Here is a 7987-nt window from a genome sequence, read left to right on the forward strand (position 1 = left end):
GCAAGTGTAGCAACTGCTTCATGTACACTGACAACCTTTTACTAATAACTGTCTAGTACAGAGTACGAGAGATGTATCTACACCAAGATCCTTGCTCACTTGCACTCAAAACAGTTACACTGAAGAGGTTGACAACTCACCCACCACTACTCATGCACATAGTACCACTACTCATACACATAGTACACATTCAACACAGAAATCATTGTACACAGAGATTCTCTCAAAAAAAATATTGAAACACTAGACACCTCCAAAACAAAAGACTAATACGACTAACACAGTTCCCACAGCACCCAAGACACATACCAACACCTGTGTCTCACCTACCAAGTCCTTTAGGCATAACATTCAAAAAACAAATGTTATCGTCATTGGAGACTCCATAGTGAGACACATGGATATCCACTCACCAGGTTAGACAATGAGAAAGTCATGGTCGGCTGCCTGTCTGGTGCCAGCATTCATCTGATCATGCATCAGTCAGGTCTCTCAGCAACAAGTACCATTATGACTCTGTCATAGCTCATGTTGGAGTGAATTACCTGAGACATACCTCACTGGTCTATATGTGGAGAGACATGACTGAGCTCTCTGAGTATGTGTCTCAGGCAGGTATGTCCCTAGCCTTGAGCAACATATTACCCTCACCTAGAATGATGCCATAGTATAAACAAAAAATATTGATTTCAATAATTGGCTTGGTTTTTGGTGTCATTCAAAGAGAATCCAGTTTCTTTCAGCATGGGATAACATTTGACAAACCTTGCTGCTTTGCCAGAGATGGTTTGCACCTGGAACCACTAGGCTTTTGGCTGCTGGCAAAGGCTCTTGCCTCCCCATAGTGTCTTTTTAGGCAAGGTCTCAAAAACAAAATTGCAGACATGAAAATTGCCAACCATAACAAAATAATAGTTATGCTGCTAAACGCTAGGAGCTTAAACCAAAAACTGCACACCCTGGAAGCACTTCTATCACTACAGGATGTATATGTCTGTACCGTCACAGAAACCTGGTTCAAGGCCTCTGACAGTAGCTTGGCCTTGCAAGTTTACAATGTCTTCCACACCTTCATACCACAAAACGAACATGTGAGAACCAAATGAGGCGGTGTTTTTATCTATATTAGAATAAATTCACCTCCTGACTAGTTAGACTGGACATCTCCATGGAATTACTCCACGTTCAGATTACTGTGGATAAGACCCCCATTCAAGTTATAGTTAGTTATAGATCCCCGCCCCCCATGGATCATGATGCGCATGAGGCCTACTTGACCAAGCTGGAGTCAATCCAAATATTGCCAAATACTCTGGTCATAGGGGATTTCAATTATCCCACCATCAACTGGGAAACCTACTCTAGCTGTAACTCACTAGCACAAAAGTTCCTTGATGTGGTTAACTCAAATGCCCTGGAATAAGTTGTTCAAATCCCAACAAGAGGGGCAAACATACTAGATCTGGTCCTCGCTAACATGATAAACAGGTGCGCCACTGCAACGTTCGGACCCTCATTATTTAAATCTGATCACAAATCAGTCACCTTTGAACTGGCACTAACACCAGAACTCACAAAGGGTGAAGTCAGACTAAAAAACTTCACCAAAGCAAACAATATCTTCCTAGGGGAAGGTATAAAGGCATTCCAAGCCCCACCCTAGCTGGAAGTGGTAACTACACCAAAGCTTACACTAAAGCCCTGTACAATCACTTCTATAAGTGTATAGACTTGGCTATTCCAGAGGGAATCAAAGCCAGAGCCCTAAGTAAAAAAAAAGCTACCCTGGTCAACATCCAGCATCAATAAACTTTATAACAAATGCAAAAAGTTGCTGTCTAAGAAAACTAAGGTGAGGCCCCAACAATGGAAAAACACCCTCAGCCTCAACAGGCAAATAAAACAACATGTCAAATCCTCTAAGGGTAACTTTGAGAAAAACTTAGCAATCACAGCCAAGGGTAATCATAAGGCCTTTTACAGCTATGTAAGTAGTTTAAAAGGTAGGACCTAAGTATGTGCTGAACTGGTGACTAATGGTATCACATGCACTGATCCCGCAGAGATAGCAAACCTACTACCAGACAGAGTTGGTGAATATTTCACTCCCTTATCCCCTCCAAATGTATCACAAACCTTGCCCCCTGACTCCCCCCACCCTACATATCTAAAGAGCAGGTTATTAAAGCCTTGTCTAAGGCAAAAAACACACCCTCTATGGGAGCAGACGGCATCCAAGGCTGTCTCTAAACAAACTAAAACATGAACTAGCATCACCATTAAGTACTCCATTCAATCACAGCCTAACAGGCTTTGTTCCTGTGAAATGGAGAACAGCAGCAGTTATTCCCCTCCATAAAGGTGGCTTAACAACAGATCCAGGGAATTATAGACACCAAAGTCTGACCAGCTTCATCTTAAAGCCATGCAATGCATCATCACAGACCTCATAAATAAAGACATAGGTAACCTCCAAACCCTGAATCTGACCCAATTTGACTTTGTCAGGGGCAGATCCTGCTTATTAAACCTGGTGGATTTCTTTGAAAATGTGACCAGGGCCAATGTTGAGGGCAAATCTCTGGACACATTGTACCTCGACTTGGCAAAGGCCTTTGACACAATCCCACACTCAGGCATTGCCAATAAACTTAGCAAACTAAATGTAAACCCCTTTGTTGTAAGATGGGTTGCCAAATGGCTCACAAGCCAGTCACATACTCTCAAAGTGGGTGACTCCACATCAACCAGCGGACCTGCCACCAGTGAGGTGCCACAGTGGTCAGTGCTGGGCCCCCCTACTGTTTGGTATATATTTCTCAGAAGTTCAGGGCAAAACTAAGCCACTGTGGCTCTCCAAGTTTGCGTTGACTGCAAACTGAGTGCAATTATTGAATCCCCAAATGATGTCAGCATACTTCAGGAGGGTCCTATACATACCAATGACTGGTGCCTTAGCCACAGTCTCAAACTGAATGCAAAGAAATGCATCATCATTCCCTTCAGTAAAAACAATGTCCCTTCACACTATCAAATTAACAATACCCTATGTACCTACCATGTGGTAAGAGATCTGGGATCACAAGTAGACTGAGACCTTAACTTGGACCACCATGTGTCTACTGTAGTAAAGAAGGCTTTCTATGTAGCACACTTGATTAGCAAAGTCATCACCTCTAGAGGAAAGGAGGTTATAACCACTCTATACTCGTCACTAATCAGGCCTGTAATTGAGTATAATACCCCTTTCAGCATGTACTGTACAAAGCACCTGCAGCAATTGGAGAGACCTCAAATGTTTCTAACTAAGAAGATCAAGGGATTCCAGCACATACCTTACACAGACCGACTAAAGTCCCTGTCACTATACTCAGCATTGTATAGACCTCTTTGGACGGACTTATGCCTGGCTTACAGAACAATCTCTGACACAAACCTAATAAATTTGCTGCACATCCGTAAATTAAACAGGACTAGAGCTACCAATTCCAGGGAGCTAAATATGGTCTGCAACTTGAATAGGATATAATGGAGGGACAGATTTGTCTCTTAGTGACTGTCGCATCTTTGGAATAGGCTTCCAGTTCATGTTAAGCAGAGCATCCCAATGACACTGTTCAAAAGGAATCTGGATGAGTGGATGGGGCACCATAACTTCTTCCCAAGGATAGCATCCACAACCCTCTTGGACATGGGCAGTCATTAATAAATACAGTCCTGGGTATTGACTAGAGTATCTATGGTATTACATTGGAATGAACTGGCAATGGTTGAAATTACCTCTGGGTCGATAGCCTAGTAACCTCCTGTGATCCTATGATCCTAAGTCAATTATTTGTAAGAAGATAGGCAGTGTTCAGAAGGTCAGGAATAAATATGAGGGCAGTAAATGTTCCAGTTGGAATCACAGCTGGTGTACCAGAGGCCCCCTCACATGTAGTAAAACTTCCAGAGAGAATTGCAGCTGGTGTAGCACATACCTCCTTCCATGCAGTAAAACTTCCAGTGAGAATTGCAGCTGGTATAGCACATGCCTCCTCACATGCAGTAAAACTGCCAGAGAGAATTGCAGCTGGTGTAGCACATACCTCCTTCCATGCAGTAAAACTTCCAGTGAGAATTGCAGCTGGTGTAGCACATGCCTCTTTACATGCAGTAAAACTTCCAGTGGGAATTGCGGCTGGTGTAACACATGCCTCCTCACATGCAGTAAAACTTCCAGTGGGAAATGCAGTTGGTGTAGCACAGGCCTCCTCACATGCAGTAAAACTTCCAATGGGAATTGCAGCTGGTGTAACACATGCCTCCTCACATGCAGTAAAACTTCCAGTGGGTATTGCAGCTGGTGTAGCACATGCCTCCTCACATGCAGTAAAACTTCCATTTCAAATGGCAGTCGGTGTATCTCTGGACCCTTCACATGCAGTAAAATTTCCAAGTGGAATCACTGCTGGTGTAGCAAGGGTGCTGTCAGATGTAGAAAAATTTACATTGGAATCACAGCTGGTGTAATATAGGCTTCCTCACATGTAGTAAAACTTCTGGTTAGAATCACAGCTGGTGTAGTACATTCAGACCCAGTCACATGAAGAATCACAGTTGGTGTAGCACAGGCCTGCTTACATGCAGTAAAATTTCCACATTTATTTATTTATCTCAATTTGATGACCAGGGTAGTCCACTGGGCCTAGTAGAGCCAAATCATTGGTATCAAATAGACAGCATTAAAGCCATTAAAAAAGTTAATTGTGTTGGTTCTGAATACTCTTCTAGTAGTCTGCTTCAAGTGTTCCATGATGGTGATAATTACAGAACCTTCATCACTACTGCACGACAGTGTTCATTACTTAGAACAATGTTGTGTAAGGATGATTTACAAACAGAAATTTTAAAGGATGCAATCACTTCAAAATAAACTTTAGCTATGGTAGTTTCACTCAGTCTTCACACAATGAAAACTACAGTAAATCACTAAAGGTGTGCTCTTAGTAAGGGAATGTCAAAAAAGGGAGACTGGAATATGGTCAAAAATGATCCCACCCCCAATAAAATATAATCCCAATGTTCATTTTGTGCATTGGAATCTGCATATTTTTAAAAGGCAGAATTCATCAAAGCTGTTTTACTTTCTAAAGATTTTTGTGAAATTGTGGTCCAGCCTTAAAAGTTGACATGAAGTTGGATTGTAGATTTGGAGAAAGAGACTCTGAGGTGGTGGTTCTCTCCAAGGTCATGATTGTGAAGCTCAGTCAGGGCATGGATTGCTTCTTCCACACAGCCTAGCTGGATGAGTGCCATCTTACGATCTTTCTGGAAGAATTTGAAGGCTTTCACTATGCACCCAATGCTGGAAAAGAGACTCTTTAAGTTATCTTCAGTAACTGAAGGTGGGATATCAGACAGGTGAAGGGTTGCAGATGGCGGGAAGATGTTCTGGAAGTTCTTAGAGCCAGGTTTCTTAAAACGATGGAGAGGGCTAATGGTATAATCCTTTGTCAAACCTTGATCTTCTTGTCCTTCTCGGGGAAGCTGAACAGTCTGATGTCTTGACAGAGCTACACGCATGACTTTTCCATAAAGTCTCTAGCCATTTAGATGATTTACTGCTAGCTGAGCTTGATTTGCATCTGCCATTTGCACTAAAGTGTTTTCTCTTGTTGGAAAGGATTTTCACTCTGTGCACATCACCATAGACACCAAACAGGATGAAAAGCCCATGAGGTGTGATGGCATCTGAATTCAAATTACTGACAAGCAGAACAGAATTTCCAGGACCATGGGACACACCAGGCATTGCCATACAGCTGACAGCAGATGTGGGAATAACAAGATGGCCAAGGGCTCCAGGAACACCAGGACAAGGAAGTCCTGCAGCTTGAAGGAAGCCAATGGTTGGGGCAAATCCAGCTGCCCTCCATTTGGAGATGAAATGATACCCGGTACACCAAAAGCAGCCATGCCAGGGTGAAGGGCTGGCTGGCCATCGCTAGAAGAAAGATCAAGGCGAGTGAAGTCCCTACTTTTCTCATTATTGTACTTAACATTAAGGCTTGTAAGTTTTGAAAATTCAGTGCATAGTGTGCAACATGCATTATAGATATTATGTCCCTCTAGGGCCAACTTAGCATGGTGTGCATTCATGGGATCAGCATACTGAAGCAAAGCCTGAAACTGATTATTTTTTGTAAAAGTGATTATTTTCAGGACAGTTCCACATTTTGAGAAAATCTGATGCAGAACTTCTAAAGTGGCAGGGAAGGAAAGATTTTCTACAATGATGTGGAGGACGGGGCTCTGATCAGACAAAACTGCTGCTTCACTCAGTGCCAGTCCACTTGGATGTACAGAATTCACTGCCTGCAATGCGGCATGGGCTCTAGCCTGGTTTGGAAGGTTGTCTGTCTTGAGCTCTCTGTGATTAGAATACTGAATGTAGACAGGTTGACTGCGAAAATGTGGAGTGACAGCAGTATAGTAGTTCACCATAGTAACAGCATCTTCTTCTTAAGCCATTTCTATGAAAGCCTGACTTTTGCCTTTGAGCATCAAGAGGTTAGTTATTTTGCCAAAAGGGAGGTCTAATGAGATGATCTCTATTTCACTGACATCAATTGGAATTTTGCGAACATGAAAAACATGAGAAGAGGAGTATGGAGATCTATCTCCTCTGAATTTCTTGCTGTCATTTCCATTATCTTTAGATGGAGAAGAACTGCTCCGGGTAGAAAGGTTGTTAACAAAACCAGGAGAAAAAAGATGATTAGATCCCCACCATCCATGGCACAGAGAAAGTGGTGCCCATTTATAAAAAAAAAATGGAAACACAGCTGGTGTAGGTTCATAGGTTCATAGATTAGTACTAAGCTAAATGCCCTTGTGAGCCATTTATCCCTTGTGAGACTCAAACCCTGCACCTTGTACTTGCATGGCAAACACCTTAACCATTAGGCCACCCTCCCAACCCTTTTTTTTTTAAATTTACTTTATTTAATTACCCCAACTAAGAATCAAACCCTGCACCATGTGTTTGTAAGGGAAACACCTTAACCATTATGCCATCCTCCCACTAGCCTCTTCAATGTTGTAAAATGTCTGGTTGGTATCACAGATGGTGTAGCAAAGTCTCCCTCATATGCAGTACAACTGCCAGTTGAAATCACAGCTGGAGTAGTACGGGCCCCTTCACATGCAATAAAACTTCTGGTTGGAATCACATCTGATGTAGCACAGCTCCCTCACATGCAATAAAATTTCCATTTGGAATTATAGCTGGTGTAGCACAGGCCTCCTCACATTCAGTAAAACTTCTGGATAGAATCACAGCTAGTGTTACACAGGCCCATGCAAAGGTAGTACAACTTCTGGTTGGAATTTTAGCTGGTGTAACACAGGTCACCTCACATGTTGTAAACCTTCCACGTGGAATTACAGCTAGCATAGCAGAGGCTCCCTCATATACAGTAAAACTCCCAGTTGGAAACAAAGCTGGTGAGGAATAGGCCTCCTCACATGAGTAAAATCTCCAGTTGGAATCACAGCTGGTGTAGCACAGTGTCCCTCATATACAGTAAAACTTCCAAATGGAATCACAGATACTGAAGCAAGGGCCCACTCTCATGCAGTAAAAGATCTGGTTGAAATCATAGCTGGTATAGCACAGGCCTCCTCAAATGTCATAAAACGTCTGGCTGGAATTACAGCTGGTGTAGCACAGGCCTCCCTCACATGCAGTAAAACATTCAGTTGGAATCACAGCTGGTGTAGCACAGGTCCCCTCACATACAGTAAATCTTCCAGATGGAATCACAACCGGTGTAACACAGGACCCCTTATATGTAGTAAAACTTCCAGGTGAACTACCAGCTCGTGTAGCACAGGCCTCTTTGCATGTAGTAAAACGTCTGGTTTGAATCACAACTGGTGTAGCACAGGCCCCCTCAGATGTACTTCCTATCTGAATCATAGCTGGTGTAGCATGGGCATCCTC

At 42.8% G+C, this 7987-nt stretch overlaps 1 pseudogene; it reads right to left on the reverse strand.

Annotated features, from left to right (window-relative positions):
* Positions 1 to 5145: 5145 nt before the first annotated feature.
* Positions 5146 to 6561, reverse strand: LOC122793227 (annotated as a pseudogene).
* Between the last annotated feature and the right edge of the window lie 1426 nt (positions 6562 to 7987).

Source organism: Protopterus annectens, chromosome 2.part0 (genome assembly GCF_019279795.1).
Source record: "Protopterus annectens isolate FY-2018-M chromosome 2.part0, PAN1.0, whole genome shotgun sequence".
NCBI lineage: Eukaryota > Metazoa > Chordata > Ceratodontiformes > Protopteridae > Protopterus > Protopterus annectens.